At 45.0% G+C, this 16,775-nt stretch overlaps 1 long non-coding RNA gene across 1 annotated transcript; it reads right to left on the bottom strand.

Annotated features, from left to right (window-relative positions):
- Window positions 1–3,546: 3,546 nt before the first annotated feature.
- Window positions 3,547–14,957, bottom strand: LOC147573153 (uncharacterized). The gene is made up of 4 exons (XR_015245235.1): window positions 14,864–14,957; window positions 8,838–9,030; window positions 5,064–5,156; window positions 3,547–3,879 (listed from the first exon to the last, which is right to left on the bottom strand). It is a non-coding gene; the product is annotated as an uncharacterized LOC147573153 (long non-coding RNA).
- Window positions 14,958–16,775: the final 1,818 nt, after the last annotated feature.

Genomic DNA, 16,775 nt, shown 5'->3' with positions numbered 1-16,775 from the left:
ACTGAACGTTCCAACCCCCCAGTGATGTGCTTGGTTCCCTGGCAACCAGCCCCTATCCTTAGGTGCAACCCCAGAGCCGCCTCATTCACATAACAGGAGACACCTTTATTTCTCTCCTCACTTAGGAAATTCCAAAAGAGCTGGCATTTCGGATAAAGACCACATGTATATTTCTGTTCATAAATCACAATATCACAGCCTCTGTTTCCTCATTTGTCAAGTAGGGATAGGGATGCCAACCTTATGAGGATTGCGTTCCACTTCCTTTTCCCAGACCCCTCTCCTGCTCTTCGCAAAAAAAACAAACAAAAACAAAACAAAACAAAACAAACAAAAAAAACCAACCAAACAAACAAACAAACAAAAAAAAACAAAACAAAGGTCAGGTGCCCCTTCGGACCTGATTTTCCTTCTCTTTGCAGATGGTTTGTCTCAGCAGAACATGGGGCACCAACTCAGAGCCCAGAAAAAGAGATCACTGCCGATGGCAAAGCGCCTTGCCCCCGCTTCCCCTACGAATTTAAGAGCTATGCCGGCTGCCGTCGTCTCTACCAGAATCCATTCACCCATCTCTGAGTCTGATAAGGGCGTCCTAAACCTTCAGTTCAGGCAGCAGCTTGGTGCTTCCCTCTTGATCCCAGAATACGACTTTCCCCACTTTTTCAAAGAGCTGAGGGAGACCGCGCTAACTGGGGCTGCCTCTCTCCCAGCCCAGCTGGAGAGCTGGGAAAGAGCGTGAGTTTCCTGCCTGTGCCCCAGTCACCTTCCAAACCCCTGGCATCAATGGGATGTGAGCGCTGTTGCTGTCCCTCAGGAAACAGTCTTCCAGCCTCAAGCATGATTTATTAATTTCACTGCTTTGGCGGGGTCATTTATCAAAATTCCCTCAACAGTTCAATTAGGAACGGCCTGCCTCCCAAATTGGGGTTGGTTTTCTCATCTCCCCTAGCCAGCTTGTGGTCTACATCACTGCCCTGACCACCCTTGGTTTGGGGAGCACCACGAGAAATAAATCACACCGCCCACATACCGACTTCACAATTTTTGCTGCACGACAGCACCACCGAGGAGATGGGGCAGATATATATTTTCCCTGTTGTTCGGTGCCTAATTGTTGCTTCTACAGAACCCAGGGGTGAGACTTCATCCTTCCATCCATCCTACCACCCTAACAGCACGTGTTCCCCACTGCCCTTGGGGAACCAGGGGTGGTGAGACCTTTCTGCTGGCTCAAGCTCCCATCATCCCTCTAGTTGGTTTCTTGTGACTTTGCCTCTCACGTCCATCTCTCTCCCTCAGACCTGGATTTCCATACGGCAGCAAGAGGCATGATTCCAAAATGCAAATATGATCTCACAGCAATCCTGCTTAAAACCAGCCGTGGCTCCCCACTAACCTGATGAGAAAACCCAAACTCATGGGTTTTCTCATGGCGGTCAACCCCTTGGAGTCTAAACCCACCATATCCGCAGTTCCCAGAACAGGGCATATGGCCCAGAGGGCATTCATAGACTGAATAGCCTGGCCGTTGCTCTTCCCAGCCTCACCTCCTCTCTCTTATTCTCAGCAACACCAACTGTATATTTATAGTCTCTCCCACAAACCACACTGGTTCCCACCCACTCCCCCTTTCTCATAAAAGTAACCTCCCTGCCTGAAGCATTCCTACCCCCTCATGAGCCAGCATCTGTTCAACCCTGCATTTCCACCCATCACCTCCTTTTGGGAGCTTTCCCTCAACATCCCTCCCCCCGCAACCACCACCATATTGAACTAGAGACCCCTCCTTCCACAACACCCTGAGCACAACCTGATGAAATAGGATCACAAGGACTGGAGGGAACCATCGTGCCTTACTCCCTTCTGTTTCCCCAGCACCTAACATGTAACCCAGGTTCCTAGCACTGGCCGCCAAATCCATCCCGAGCTCCCACAGTACTTCTCCATGTTTCTTAGTTGCCACGTCAAGGCTCTGCTTCTGAAGAAATGGTCAAAGACAAGAGTTTCCTCTCAAGCTCTTTCTATTTCTATTTTCCTCCAAAGGGCAGCCTGTGGCTTTCTATGTCATAGATTTCTTTCTCAGAAGAAACATGAAGCATTTTCCCCAGAAAACGCAAACCCTATAAAATGCCCCCACCCCCGCCCCTCCGCTGACCACACATGGTGTCAAACATGTTTCATTACCCTCCTACCTCAGAGTGAATGCCCGTCCATTCCCTCCTACCTGTAGGACAGGTAGCCCCCTAGAAAATCTGGATGGCACCTCCAAAGTTCCCCAAACCCCTTCCCCTGGGGGTCTAGGTAAGAGTCTTACATAAACAGGTCTCTGGCTGATATGTCCCCAAATCCCCACCATGCAAATTAAGCGCCCACTGTGACCCTCATTAGAATAATAACAATACTGAACACTCCCATGGTGTTAGAGTCTTAGTTCACTCATGCTTTCAAAAACTATTGAATGTTCCCCAAGCAAGGCATGGGTCTTGGCAATGGAGAATCAGCAATTAAACAAGTCAGCAGGTGTGGGCTCATGGGCTGTTGTGAACTGGTTTTGAATCCTTGGTCTGGAAGTAAATCGTAACCAACCTTACCCTGACCCTTTCAATCTGTTAGCCAATTCAGATTCTTTGACCTGACCCTGTGTGCCGCCATGTAGACAAAGTTCCTGTGCTTGGACGCTAGTTCCATCCACGGTGGTTAATTTCCCTCGTGCCATCTAGACTAGCCCCATAAACCCTACTTGACAACACTGACCCTGGCAGTAAGTGAAAAGAGAGCAAATCTCCAAGGAATTATTACATGAATTCCCCATAATTAAGTAATCAGTTGTGTATTTTCTTTTTAAATCCCCGTGTTCTCTGCTTGAGGGCGGAGGCCACCCATGTCTGTCCTATCTCCCATCAGAGCCCGGCGCTGCACAACTGGGTCTTCAGCAAACACGTACTGAGTGATGAATAAATAAGCAAAGAAATGCATCCCTACGTTACAGGGTCCTCAGCCCAAGCTAGACTCTGACGCAGCCCTTCTCCACTGTTTTATTCCGTTTTGACCCTAACAGCAAAGATCCCCAGAACTTTATTCATTGCGAAGCAAGCAATTGGGCTGGTGCAAGCAGCAATGGCCTGTGTGTTGGTAATGCCATTGCATGTTGATGGACTTCCACGGTAATTCAACATTATTATGTGTCAAATATAATTTATGGTTTAATACAATGCCAGTTTTATAACTGCATTATTGCTATATATTTACATCTGGAAAAAAATAAATCACACTGAAATTTTCCACTTTGAAGGACTTCATCTGGGATTAACTGCTGTGCCAACCAAGGCTGCGTTTTCTTGAGCTAAAATTTGGGGGTAGCTCCAGGCCTTGAAAAGAACCAAAGTCAGCTCATTGCTTCCAGATTGCATCCATTTTTTTGGAAACGGTTCAGCATGCTTTTGTCTTAAATTTCCCAAACGTGCACTGGACGCCTACCCCTTGCTTTTAGGAACTCAGGAGCCCCCGGGAAGTCTGAAACTCTACCCAGTGAGAGAAACCGTCCCTCTGAGTGCTATAAAACATGAAAGAAATGCCCCACACACTACATAAATGGCCTCTTATCACTTACACTTTTCCGTTACCTAGGGTGATATGGTTGTTTTGTTGGTTTTTCAGCCAACAATTTAGCAGAAAGTCTTCTATTGCAATAAATATAGATCTATATTATTTTAACACAGGTATCTGATTTACATACATGTTATAATTGATACAAATCCTTACCTCACTTGTAGCCATTTGAGGTTGCTTCTTATCTCTCATCATAAACAACACTGCCAAGAACATCTTCAGACAGTCATTTGCACACTCGTGCAATTTTTATGTCATTGAGGAAAATCCCTAAATAAATTACAGGATCGCAGGATTAAAAACATTTTTTTTTAATAATGAAGAAAAATAACAACGTTCCCTCCAGCAGCCTTGATGATGGACACAAACGCTTCCACTCAGCTCCTGACACCCACTCAGACGTCACCTGTGCTGATTTCCCTTCTGCTACACCATTAGCAGAATCAAGAGAGGAGACTCACTATCACCGCTCGGCTCCCTCATTACCTTATAAACCTTTTCTGTGCCACTATTACACTACAGTGTAAATTAGACACGTATGCATCCATTCACACTAGTGGATTATAATCGTATACGACAGGTGTTCGACCTGCCCTGTCCCATTTCTCTATATAATCCCAATGTCAGACACATGAGAGGTATTGTGCACATATGCACTGAATCAAAATGCAGTTAGGGGATTACTGGAAAGGCTACCAAGTTTTAAGTTTTTAATTCATGGTCTTATGGGCTATAGGAAAACCCTCTGAAAAGTTACAAAAGGTCTTAAATGTAGATTCCCCTCTGGAATAATTTCTGTGTGTGTGTGTGTGTGTGTGTGTGTGTGTATGTGTGTGTGTGTGTTTCATTACTGGGTGAATTGTATCCTCCCTTCCTTCTCCTTCCTGTTCTCCCTCTTACCAGAGGTGCCTTTGAGAACTGGTCACCGGGCTTCTTGAAATGGGACAGCCACTCACTCTCAGAACAAAGGAGACTCAGAAGGTTCTCTGTCTTAGAAAGGCTCCCCCCAGGTAGCCTTACACTGTAGGGGGCCCCTGAGATTGCACTTACTGAGCTGCTTGTGTGGGTGGTGGAGACACTGAACCTAGATACGAATTTGCCTTTGTTGAACCCAGTGCTTCCGCCAAAACCCCGGTCCCTGGACTTACAGAACAAGATCCGGTGCTCAAAGGCAACTCACTGGATTTTTTTTTAAGTTTATTTATTTTGAGAGACAGAGAGAGAGAGAGAGAGAGAGAGAGTGTCCATGTGTGTGTGCGTTTGTGTGTGTGTGTGTGTGTGTGTGCACGTGCACGAGTAGAGCAGGGGCAGAGAGAGAGAGAGAGAGAGAGAGATAGAGAGAAAGGGAAAATCCCAAGCAGGCTCCAACGTGGGGCTCAAATTCACGAACCGTGAGATCATGACCTGAGCCGAAATCAAGAGGTGGATGCTTAACTGACTGAGCCCCCACTCACCTGATATTATGAGCCAGCTTAATGCTCCTTGGGCTGGACTGCACCACTGAAAAATTTCCACGTCCTGTTCTTCACAATATCACAGACTTCCTTCTAGAAAGAAATGCACTGTGTCAGTTGGGGCAGGTTGTTATAACAAAAATGCCATAGACTGGATGGTTTGAACAACAGAAATGTATTTCTCACAAGGTGCTGGCAGACCCAGTGTCTGGTGAGAGCCCACACCCTGGTCTGCAGTTAGCTGTCCTCTTGCTGTACTCATCCATGGTGGGGAGCCTAGAGAGGAAGCAGGCTTTCCGGTCTTTTCTTATAAGGGCACGAATTGCATCATTACTGTCCTCATGACCTGACCACCCCCTAATACCATCACACTGAGGGTTAGGATTTCAGCATACGAATTCTGCAGGAACATAAACATATGGTTCGCAACATGCACTTCACCAAATATATAATAAAAACCTTCTAGCTGTCCCTTCATGATCTCAACTAGTAAAAAAAAAAAAAAAGAAAACAAAAACACCACATCTTTGGGAAGGTAGTTGATGGCTTCTCCACTTTGCAATAACCATTAAGCCTTTCTTCCCTATCCCAAATGTGCCCTGTTATTATTTCTACCTGTTTTATTGTTGATGATGACCATCAACTAGATGCAACGTAAACAGACCACCTTACTTTGAAACAATATACACAAAAATCTCCCACTGGGAGAAATGCAGAACTTTACTTAGAATCCTGGAACTGGGGAGTCAGTAAAGACAAGAAACCATCTGAAGCAACATCATACTTTTTGCACAAGGAGTCAGGATCAGAGAGGGAAAAAGGTGGGTTTGGGGACACACAGCATCGGCCCAACAGAGGCTGTATCCCAAGTCCCCCTTACAAGGCAGCACTTATGATCCTTCTTTGTCTCATCTCTTTGATAGACATATAATTGCCATAACTAATTGGAAAAGGCATCAGGCTCGCTTTATGATGACACAGGGTGGAAAGGAAACTCGTTGTCACTGCACAATTTATGAGGTCGTTGTTAGATTCATTACTGGAAGATCACTGGGTGTAATTAGTGACCCAAATCCAAGTAGATAAAACAGTTTGGCCCTTGTTTAAAATCTTGTCTTAAAATTGAGTAATTTCCCCTACTCTAGACATAGTGCCTTTGAGGGTCATATTTAATGATCATACATCCCAGTGTGAAGTGACCCCAGGAGAACAAGAGACGACTTTGTAAATTGCACTCTGACTAATTTGCCCATCAGCTGGCATTTTCTCAGCCACCTTCACACTATTTTATGAGACTTTAGTATGATTCTTATATTTATTCAATATTTTTCTCTAACTAAAATGTTTTTTGATATACAACTCATGCCTGGGACATAGCATTTGATCAATAAATGTTTGTTGGAACTCTTTGAACAAAACCATCTGAGTAGTATCTACTCTAACCTTGACAGCAAGGTTGAGTGGTGGTGGATAGAGCAAACTTTAAATTCCCTATTTTGCATGAAAACATGGATTGAGGACTCCTTGGATTCCTGGATGCTTAAATCCTCATTCTCAGACTTTTGCTCTAGCTTCTAGTCTCCTTTCCTTGTTTCCTCCTGGGTAGAGACATTGAGTTCAGGCTACTGAATCTCAGGAAGAAAAAAAAAAACACGTGAAATAGTACTTTCTCTAAAGAAAGAACTAAGATCCCTTGCAGCTGACGTCCTTCTGAACAATGGGAAACTTTCTAAGATAATGTCAATGGTCAAGCCATCTGAAATGAAAGATCCTGACATGGTCTCTCCCCAAAACAATCTACAAGAAAGACTGCAAATGGTCTTCTGGAGATGTTGAGTAGACACTGGGGGTAGTCACAAACTTGTAAGGTTTTAGAGGTGAGGAGAGTTGAGGATCTAGAAGTGGCTCCCATCTTCTCAGGGGTTAGGGGAGAACCCTGAGGTCCAGAGAAGTTCAGCGACTTAGAAAAGTCGCACAGTGAGTTAGTGTCCGAGCTGGATTAGAACCCAGTTGTGGGACATCCTTCGTTAATACACCCTCTCCTCTTCCTCAGATGTATGTCTGGACCAGGGTTTCTCAACCTCAGCACTACTGACATCTGAGGCTGGACCATTCTTTCTTGAGAGAGGCCACTCTTTGCACTACAGGATGGTTAGCAGTATCCCTGGCTTGCACCCACTAGATGCCAATGGCACTAGTACCTCAAGTTGTGGCAAGAAAAATGGCCTCCAGACAACACCAAGAGTCCTTTGGCATAGGGGAGAGGGGCAGGTGTTGCAAAACTGCCCCCAGTTGAAAACCACTGGGACAGCTCCAGATAGGGCTGGACTCCCTAGGGCACTACCCTTGTCTCTGGCCACCACCTTTCCTTAAGGCCATTCTTCTAAGTGGGGTAATCATTGTCTAAGAGTTGCAAAGTAAATCTACTCTGGTTGGTTCCATTGGACTCTTCTAGAAATAACAGAGCTGGTTCACAATAGAGAAATAGCCTGACCACTCACCCAAACAGGGCCTGGTATTTTCAGGTCCAAAACTCACCTGAGAGGGGACCCAAAGGCACCTAAGTCTCCCCATGACCAGATTCTTAAAGGTTCAATGTAGAAGCCAGATGTCAGTGTATTCTTGCATAAGGACAAATAAAAGCCTTCCATGCCTCACCCCTGAATGCTGATTAATGAGTAAAATACTAAATCAGACATTTATTCAACAAACATGGAATCCAAGAGGGACTGATTTCTTAAAGTAATCTTAGATGTTATTTTAGTTTTTTTTTTTTTTAACATTTATTCATTTATGAGAGACAGAGAACACAAGCAGGATAGGGGCAGAGAGAGAAGGAGACACAGAATTGAAGCAGGCTCCAGGCTCCAAGCTGTCAGCACAGAGCCCAATGAGGGGCTCGAACTCACAAGCTGTGAGATCATGACCTGAGCCGAAGTCATACGCTTAACTGACTGAGCCACCCAGGCGCTGTATTTGGAAAGACTCTTAGATGTTATTTTTAAATAACATCTTAGTGATATTGAACTATGACAGCTTGCTATCTCCGTCTTCAGTCTAAAGATCTCCCAATGCATGGCCCCAACATCCCTCCTTTCATTTCTTTACTACATGTGTGTTGAACTCTTATTGGATATAGTAAAGCAATATGGTCATCCACAAGACAGCCATGTTCTTTGACCTCGTGATTCAATCAACTTCGGTCAATTTGACCAGCAAAAGTTCTCAGATCCTCTCATCTTCCCCATCCCCACTGTCTTTATCCTTAAGAGCATCATCTCTCACCTGGTATAGATGCCTCCACTCTCCTTCTCCAATCTCCCCTCAAGCCAGGCCCTAAAGAACCAGCACAAAGATTTTTCTGCAGTGTGTTCCTGGAAACATCACTGTTTCCAACCAACAGGTGGCTTCTCGTTGCTTCTATAAAGGCCTGACTTCTAAGATTTAGTACACTTTGTTCCACCATCCTCAAACACCTTTCGCTGCTCTCTGACTCACAACCTTCTAGACTTTGAAGCTGTTTGGCATCACTTGCCCCTCCACTAGTTTCATGAACCCTTCAGGCTTGCTTATGTGTCTTTCCAAATACAGTACCTGGGGCTCACCTCTAATACAACATGCATCACACAGACACATATTCCCCAGGCTGAACGCAGTGAGTGGCTCTTCCCAAGAAAGCAGATCTATACACAATCTTTGGTAAAGAACCATGAGTTGGTCATCTAAAATAAAGTCCGGGAAATAGGAGTTTGTTTTACAAGTGTCCACACCCACCTTTCTATTTCTTCTTTGTTGGGCCCAAGATTTGTCCCTTTCTTAGAAGACCCGACTAGTGAGGCTCTTTGCAGAAGTCAAGGTGGAAGGACTTAGCACTCGTTACTACCGCTGTCTCCGTCAGGAATTCACCACACATCAGATGTGGGCCGTTGCTTGCAAGCCATGGTTCCATTCAGGGAAACCAGAGAGCCTAAAAATAGGAAAAGAGGGACCAACTCAGGTTCGAACAAGAATCTCTTGAGCGTCCATTTAGAGCAACAGAGTAGACAGTGTTCTAGTTACCTACATGGGGAAAATCAACAGGGGAGTGGGCTTGAGAGCAGGCGTTAGTCTCCATACACTTTAGCTCTGGCTTATATATATTTTTAAGTGTGTTGTGTTAAATCGCTGATATATGCCTCTGCTGGCTGCCCAAAAGTCTCTGACCACCTGAAGGGTGGAACTCGCAATCCATTCTCCAACCTCACATCCAGTCGTGATGCCTCCGTAGTAGTACCCAGACCCAGTGTGCACCGAGGTTTGGAAAAAAATTCATTAGGATGCCATGCTCACACATGTCTAGTCCACTGTAGTTGGGTCTGGGTTTGCCTGTGGGGACCTCGTATTTATTGTACTCGTCGTTCTGTTTCGGTCTGAGAAATGTCACCCCGGAATGCCTCTTACAAGTTCCTCTTCATAGAATGATAGTCTTTACAAGGGCTCACACTGTACCAGGTGATTATTCTTCACAGGAATGCTCATCAATAATATGCTACAGTTCCTTCCCGAACACAGATGTCTGGTAAATATTACATGTTTATCCATACTGAGGGAGGGGAGTAAACAATGAGGGTCCTCATGAGGAGCTCTCCTTGAGAATCACACTCACTTTGGGGCGCTGGGACTAGGGTGCTCAGCAGAGGGGAAGTAGGGAGGAAGAGGTCCATGGCATGGCAGCTCGAGTCTGGTGTGATTCTGACCACCACTTACTAGCTATATGACATGAAATGAATACACTTATGAACCTTCATTTTCTCATCTATAAATTGGGGATAACAATAGTACCTAGCACACAGTAAGTGCTCAAATGCTAGTTGTGCTTTTCATTAGGAGAGAGGACACAGACTGTGATCTAAGACACTGGGTCTCCTCATTGCATTTTCTGAAATAAAAGATTTCTATGTTTCCCAATTCTGACTTACAGCATGAAGAGGAGAGAGAGAAAGCACCAAAAAGAAATGGCTAATGAGGCCTTCTCTTTATGGAAAAAGGATGAAGATTGGCAAAACACCCTCCCTTTAAAAAAAAAAAAAAAAAAAAAAAAAAAAAGATGGTGAATCCTAGCTACTCTATTTACTGTGTGGCCTTAGTAAGGATACTGGACCTCTCTTATCTCTAGTTTCCTTGCTTTTAAATGGAGGATGAAAATATCTACTTCACAGGAATGAGATGGAGATTCAACAAGGGCACAGATTCAACACAATGCAGGCACAGAATAGTGTGCAAATAAATCGTAGCGAAAATGTAGGGTTCTACAATCCTGACCCACGGTAGCCCTGTCTGCTATGTGATCAAAGAGAAAGCAAATATACATTCTGTAAAAGAGGAAGGATGGATGGATGGATGGATGGATGGATAGACAGATAGATAGATTCTTATCAGGTAGAGATGCTTTCCCTTCCCCTCCCTCTCTCTAAATACACACACACACACACACACACACACACACACACACACACAGGATGGATGGATGGATGGATGAAGAGATGGATAGACAGAGAGAGAGAGAGAGAGAAAGAGAGAGAGATAATAGAAGGGTAAGGAGAGATGTTATCTGTATCCGCATAACAAGTTATCCTAAAACGTAGTGGCTTAACACAACAATCATTTGTTTTCTCCATCTTTGTCAGTCAGGAATCAGAGTGCAATTCACCTGGGTGCCTCTGCCTCAAGATCTCTCACAAGGCTTCAATCAATGTGTTGGCTTGGGCTGCAGTCTCATCAGAAGGCCCAACCAAGGGAGGATCCACTCCCAAACTCTCTAACATGGTTGCTGCCAGGACTCGGTCTGTTATGGATTGTTGGACTGAGGCCATGAGCTCCTTGTTGGCTGTTAGCTAGGCCCACCACCAGTTCCTAGCCACCTGGCCCTCTCCACAGAGCAGCTGAGAGCCTGGCAGGCTGTCTCCATCCCAGTGGACAAGGGACAGACTATGAAAAAACACGGGATGGAAGCCAGTCTGTGTGTAAACTGTTCTTAGCAGTAACAGTCCCTCCCTTCTGCCCTATTCCACTGGTGAGTCACAAGGTCCAGTACATACTCAAGGGGAGGGAGATCAGTGGGGAACAACTTAATGGCTGCTCTCTACTATCCCAGGGAATATGAAAAAGCCTCCATTACTCTATCAAAGCCCCTGGACCCACCTGTTGACAGGGGGCAGCTCATTCTTCTGTATCTTCCCATTTTAAATGCATATTTGACTTTTTCCCACCCATGCTCATTTCCTGTGCTTTTGGGTGAGGTCTGTGAGGCAGGATCGGGACAGTGTGCTTGGCGGAAAATAAAGGAAGGCAGTGAGCTTTGAATGATTAGCAAGGGAGAGGCAAGCCCTTAGCTGTCCTTATAATACCTGAGCATTTCACAATGCACATTTTCTCCATGCACAGCTGCAAGACAGAGTTACCACTTTGGAAAATTAAATTTCATAGAAAGTTGGCCATGGTTCCACTTCCCTCTCCCTATGGAAGCAAAAGATGGAAAGATCTCTGACTTGTCACAACTGCCAAATCATTTTGGGGCATTATTTTGAAGGAGCCTGAGTCCCTTCTCTGGAGAGATTCCCTAATAGAAGGCCTTAAAAGCAGCTGAAATGAGGTTAAAAGCTTTTGAGAGTAAGTGATAAAATATCCACGTGATCTGTATAAGACGGAAATAAAGACACACACAGAGAGACACAAACAAATAGACAGAAATTAGATGCTTCTCAGAAATTAGGGAGGATGCTTTCTAGAGGGAACAGTCTCCTGCTGAAGAGAGGATTTAGTATCCTGACCTGCCAGCAGCCGTGTTGGATGGATTCCTCCATTAGTTTATTGGAATGCTCATAAAATAAAGGTTAGCCCCATCCTAAGGATATCTTCCACCTTTTCCAAACCATACTATCAAGTTGTATTAGCTCCTTGGGTTAAGCCACCATAACAAAGAGAATGTGTGCTAATGTGACTTGCCCGGAGTTAAGCTCATTTAAAAATCTAGAATACCATGGAGAAAGTTCCCCAGGCTAAGATAAGTTTAATGAGTCTAAATCTCAGCAATGAACTCACCTCCAAAGTTTCTGAAATACTTAGCCCTGGGAAGGGCATCATTTGTTTATTCGATGCAGAAAGTCCAGTCTCCACCCCCATCTCAGTAATGAGGGCGCTTGAGAATTAAAAGACAGAATGAAGAATTTGTATTAACTTTCTCAGTGCTGTGTGATTGGAAGGTGAGCCTCCATATACACTCAAAGATACTTATATACCCATTCTGCCCAATGCAGAGGGTTGGAGAGCTTCATCTTTCAGCTTCGTGTACAGCCAGTGTTCTGATCAGCCCATCGTCACTCCCTCCTGTTCGTAACAGTGCCCAAATCTTTCAGGAACCACACTGTAGATATCCCACATTGTCCTTGGGAAGCTGTTAATCATGGCGTCCTTTCCTGCCCTTCCCCAACTAAAGGGTGGTCATGTGACTCAGGCTGACCAGTTGGAGGACTCCTTCATCCAGACGGTTTGGATCCAGAAAGAGCATAACTCAGATCAATTAGTCTTCTTTAAATTTTGATGTGTGGGTACTGTGGGCAGAAAGTTCTTTCCTTTTGGATTTTGAGCCAAGAAAATGTAGTATTATGGCTATCAGCAGCCCTTTTCACTGCCATGTGAGGAGGGGAGGCCTGAAAAAATAGCCACAGAACACTGAAATGAAAAAATCAGAGCCCCGAGGAATATTGTCTAAGCCCCTGTACAGCCCCAGACTTCCCAAATAATGGTCAGAGATTTGTGTCACTAGCCATGAAAAGCATCCTGACCAAAGCTATGATAAATACTGGAGCCATTATAAAGCGTTAAGCACTGACGATACCAAGAAAAAGGCCATGATATTTTGTCCTGAACGTGTCCTCAGTCAAGGATTTATGGTGAGTGGTTCAAAACACGAACACCAGAATCAAACAGACCTGCATTTGAATTCCAGTTTCACCATTTCCTACTTCTGTGTCAGTGGTAGGCAGAATTCTAAGGTAGCCTGGAGATTTATCCTGCACTCACCCTGGGTACGTGCTCTGCGTTAGACCCTTCCCCTTTATGTGGGCAGGGCACATGAATATGAGGAGGTCTCGCTCCAATGATTAGGTCACATTATATGGCAGAGGTGAGGGGATTTTGAAGGTTCAGTTGAGATTCTAAGTCAATTGGCTTCGAGCTCATCAAAAGGGAGACTGTCCTGGTGAGCCTGGCCTAATCAGGTGAGGGTGCCTTAAAAAGAGATTGGACCCTTCTGTAGAGAGAGGCATTCTCTTGCCTGCCTTACACAATCAAGAGCTATGCTTTGAACTGCTTACAAGGAGAGGCTGCCTCTGGGAGGCCTCAGACCCAGACTATAAAGAACAAGATTCTTCCAACCTTTCAGGAGAGTTTGGAAGAGAACCCTGAGACACAGATACAAGAATGCAGCCCTGATCAACACTTCAATGGCAAACTTCTAAAACCCTACTTGGAGAACCCAGCTAAGCCTTTCCCAGATTCTTGACCCACAGAAACTGTAAAATAATAAATGTGTGTTGTGTTAAACCATGAAATTTGTGATGTGTGTTATGCGGCAGTAGAAAAGCAATACAATGTCTGCTCAAAACGAAGCTTTCTGACCCTGAATTTCTTGGTCTAATAAACGATAATTGTAGAAACACCTACTTTTATTGGCTCTTGTCAATATTAATTGGCAATTCCTATGTAATTCACTGCTTGATCTATGGTTCAATACCTATTAATTGCTAGCTTACCTCCTCACATGTTAAGTGTGTGTGCCCATATGGGGTACTTCCATCACCAAACACCCAAACATCAGGAAGGTCATCAATCTGTAAGGTCATCCTATCTATCTTCTTGCTTTTATAGCAAGGGAAGCAAGGTCCAGAAAGGGACAGTGACTGGCCCCAGACCACAAACCTTGTTAGTAGCTTCAATAAGGGCTTCTGGCTCTCAGCCAGGTTCTGCCTGAGTTGCCCCCCTTCCAAAAAAGGAGGCTCTTTTGCCATACTTGATACAAACATTCCTACAAGGTCAAATTGTTTGAAGGACCCAAAGCTTTTATCTCCTGTATTTTGTTATCTATTGCTATGCAACAAGTTATCCTAAAACTTAGAAGTGAAGAATGGAAACATTTATTTTGACTTATTTAAATTTTAGCTATTTAACATACAAGACAATACTGGATTCAGGAGTAGAATTCAGTGATTCATCACTTACATTCAACACCCAGTGCTCATCACAACAAGTGCCCTCCTTAGTACCCATCACCCACTGAACACATCTCCCACCCACCTCCTTCCATCAGCCCTCATTAAGAGTCCCTTGTGGTTTCTTTCCCCTTCTTCTTTGCCCCCCACCCCATCCCATATGTTCTTCTGCTTTGTGTCTTAAATTCCACATAGGAGTGAAATCATATGGTATCTTTCTTTCTCTGGCTGACTTATTTTGCTTAGCATAATACATTCTAGCTCCATCCACATGATGGCAAATGGCAAGATGTCATTCTTTTCGGTGACTGGTAATACTCTATAACATTCCATGGAGTAATATTTGATTGATGAACGGATAAAGAGGATGTGGTGTATGTATAGACAGTAAACACATATTATCTCATTGTTTCTGAGGGTCAAGAAGCTTGGTGTAGGTTACCTGGCTGCCTCTAGTTGAGATGTCACATGGGGTTGCCCCTAACCTATGGACAGGGGCGACACTCATCCGAAGGCCTGACTGAGGCTGGTGTCCATGTCAAGCTCACTCACCTGCTGGAAAGGGGCTCCAGTTCCTTGCCACATGGGTCTCTTCAGGAAGCTCCTTGCAAGCCAGAAGCCAGTTTCTCTCTGAGTGAGGGATCTGAGACAGAGAGCATTACCACGATGAAAGCTGCAACATCTTTTAGAAATTAATGTTGAAGTAATGTATCATCACCTCCGCCCGAGTGCCACTGGCCACAAAGATCAACCATAGTACAAAGTGAGAGGGCGCTCCACCAGCGTGTCATTGCAGGAGATGCCATCACTGGGGGCCGTCTCAGGGGCTGGCTTCACGTCTTTCTGTAATGCCTAAATAGCCACACCACTGCCGGGGGAGATGGGATGACTTTGTCCCAGCCCTTGTGGTTAATAGAAATATAAATACCGTGACAGTGGAACCCCTGCCAAATAGCACATGAAAATGGCATTTGAAAAGTGCAATTAGTACTCTTTTTCCCGAGAAGGTCTGCTCTGTTTAATGATCTACATATCAGTGCGTTCCAAGCAGAGGTATTAAATGTCTTAGAATACATTACAACATTACAGCATCTTCAAAAGATATCAGCAAAATGACCATTACTTGAATTGGCTATAAGCAAAGCTTCAGAAGGTCCAGGTGGCCTTGAAATGCAGAGCCGCACTGTGGCAAGAAGGAAGGGCTATGGAAGTCTGGCTTCTAGAAGTCTACATCCCTTGTTATTAACAGGCTCTGCACTCACGTTGTGACCACAGCCCAGCTCCCAGGCTCCCCCAGCAGACCCCTGTGCCCTGTACAGATGAAACGTTGTTTTGCAAGAACAGAATGACCACAGGTGGGGTATGGGCAGGCTTGTCCCAATATGGTGACCTCGGTGTGGACATTGCATCACATCCCTGACTTTGTCCCCCTGTCTGTTCTGCAAACTGGCCACGTAAATTGTCCTGAAATCTAAATCTACTCATGTCACCTCCCTGCTTTTTAAAAAGATTTTGGAGGTGTCTCCTGGCTTCTGGGGAGGGGGGACGTATGAAATACGTAGCTAAAAAAAACCAAATTCTGGCTCTAATGCTTCTCTCCATCCTTCTCTGGGTGACAGTTACCCTGAAGTCTCTCGATGTCCATGCTCCTTTTGCCTCTGGACCCTCCCCACTACTCCTGCTTGGTGGCCCACTCCACCCTGCTCCCCCCCCCCCCGACCTTCACCTCCCTGAACCCCATACCTCCCCTTACTCAGTCCCATGACAGCTTACACTCTCCCTCAGAGAACTTGCAACAATAGCAGATAAGCATTCAATTGTATTGTTAGTTATTTGTTATCTGTTCCCTGCTTTTAAACTATAGCCGCCCCGAGAGGGGTAATAGTATCTGTCTTGCCCCACTGCTGTATCCCCAGTGCCCAGGACAGTGCCTGGCACATGTGGATGCCCCAAAATATTTGTTAAATGAATAAAGATGGAGAAACAGAAGCTAGATCAGTTATTACCAACCACCGCCCATGGACCAAACCCAGTCTACCGCCATTTTTACAAATAAAGTTTTATTAGAACACAGCCATACCCACTTGTGTTTGCCCATCCTCTGTGGCTGCTTGCTTTCTTTTCCTTCCTTCCTTCCTTCCTTCCTTCCTTCCTTCCTTCCTTCCTTCCTTCCTTCCTTCCTTCCTTCCCTCCCTCCCTCCCTTCTTCCTTTCTTTCTTTCTTTCTTTCTTTCTTTCTTTCTTTCTTTGAGAGAGAGAGCTCAAGCAGGGGAGGGGCAGAGAGAGAGGAAGAGAGAGAATCCAAAGTAGGCTCACGCTGTCAGCACAGAGCCCGACATGGGACTCGGACCCATGACTGTGAGAACATGACCTGAGCCGAAAACAAGAGTCAGATGCTTAACAGACTGAGCCACCCATTCTGTGGCTGCTTTCGTGCTACAAAGGCAGAGATGAGGAACTGCCCC

This window comes from Puma concolor, chromosome E3 (assembly GCF_028749965.1).
Source record: "Puma concolor isolate L17-30 chromosome E3, mPumCon1.1.hap2, whole genome shotgun sequence".
NCBI classification, from domain to species: domain Eukaryota; kingdom Metazoa; phylum Chordata; class Mammalia; order Carnivora; family Felidae; genus Puma; species Puma concolor.
Note: the sequence above shows the minus strand (reverse complement) of the source record. Positions and strands in the feature narration are given on the sequence as shown.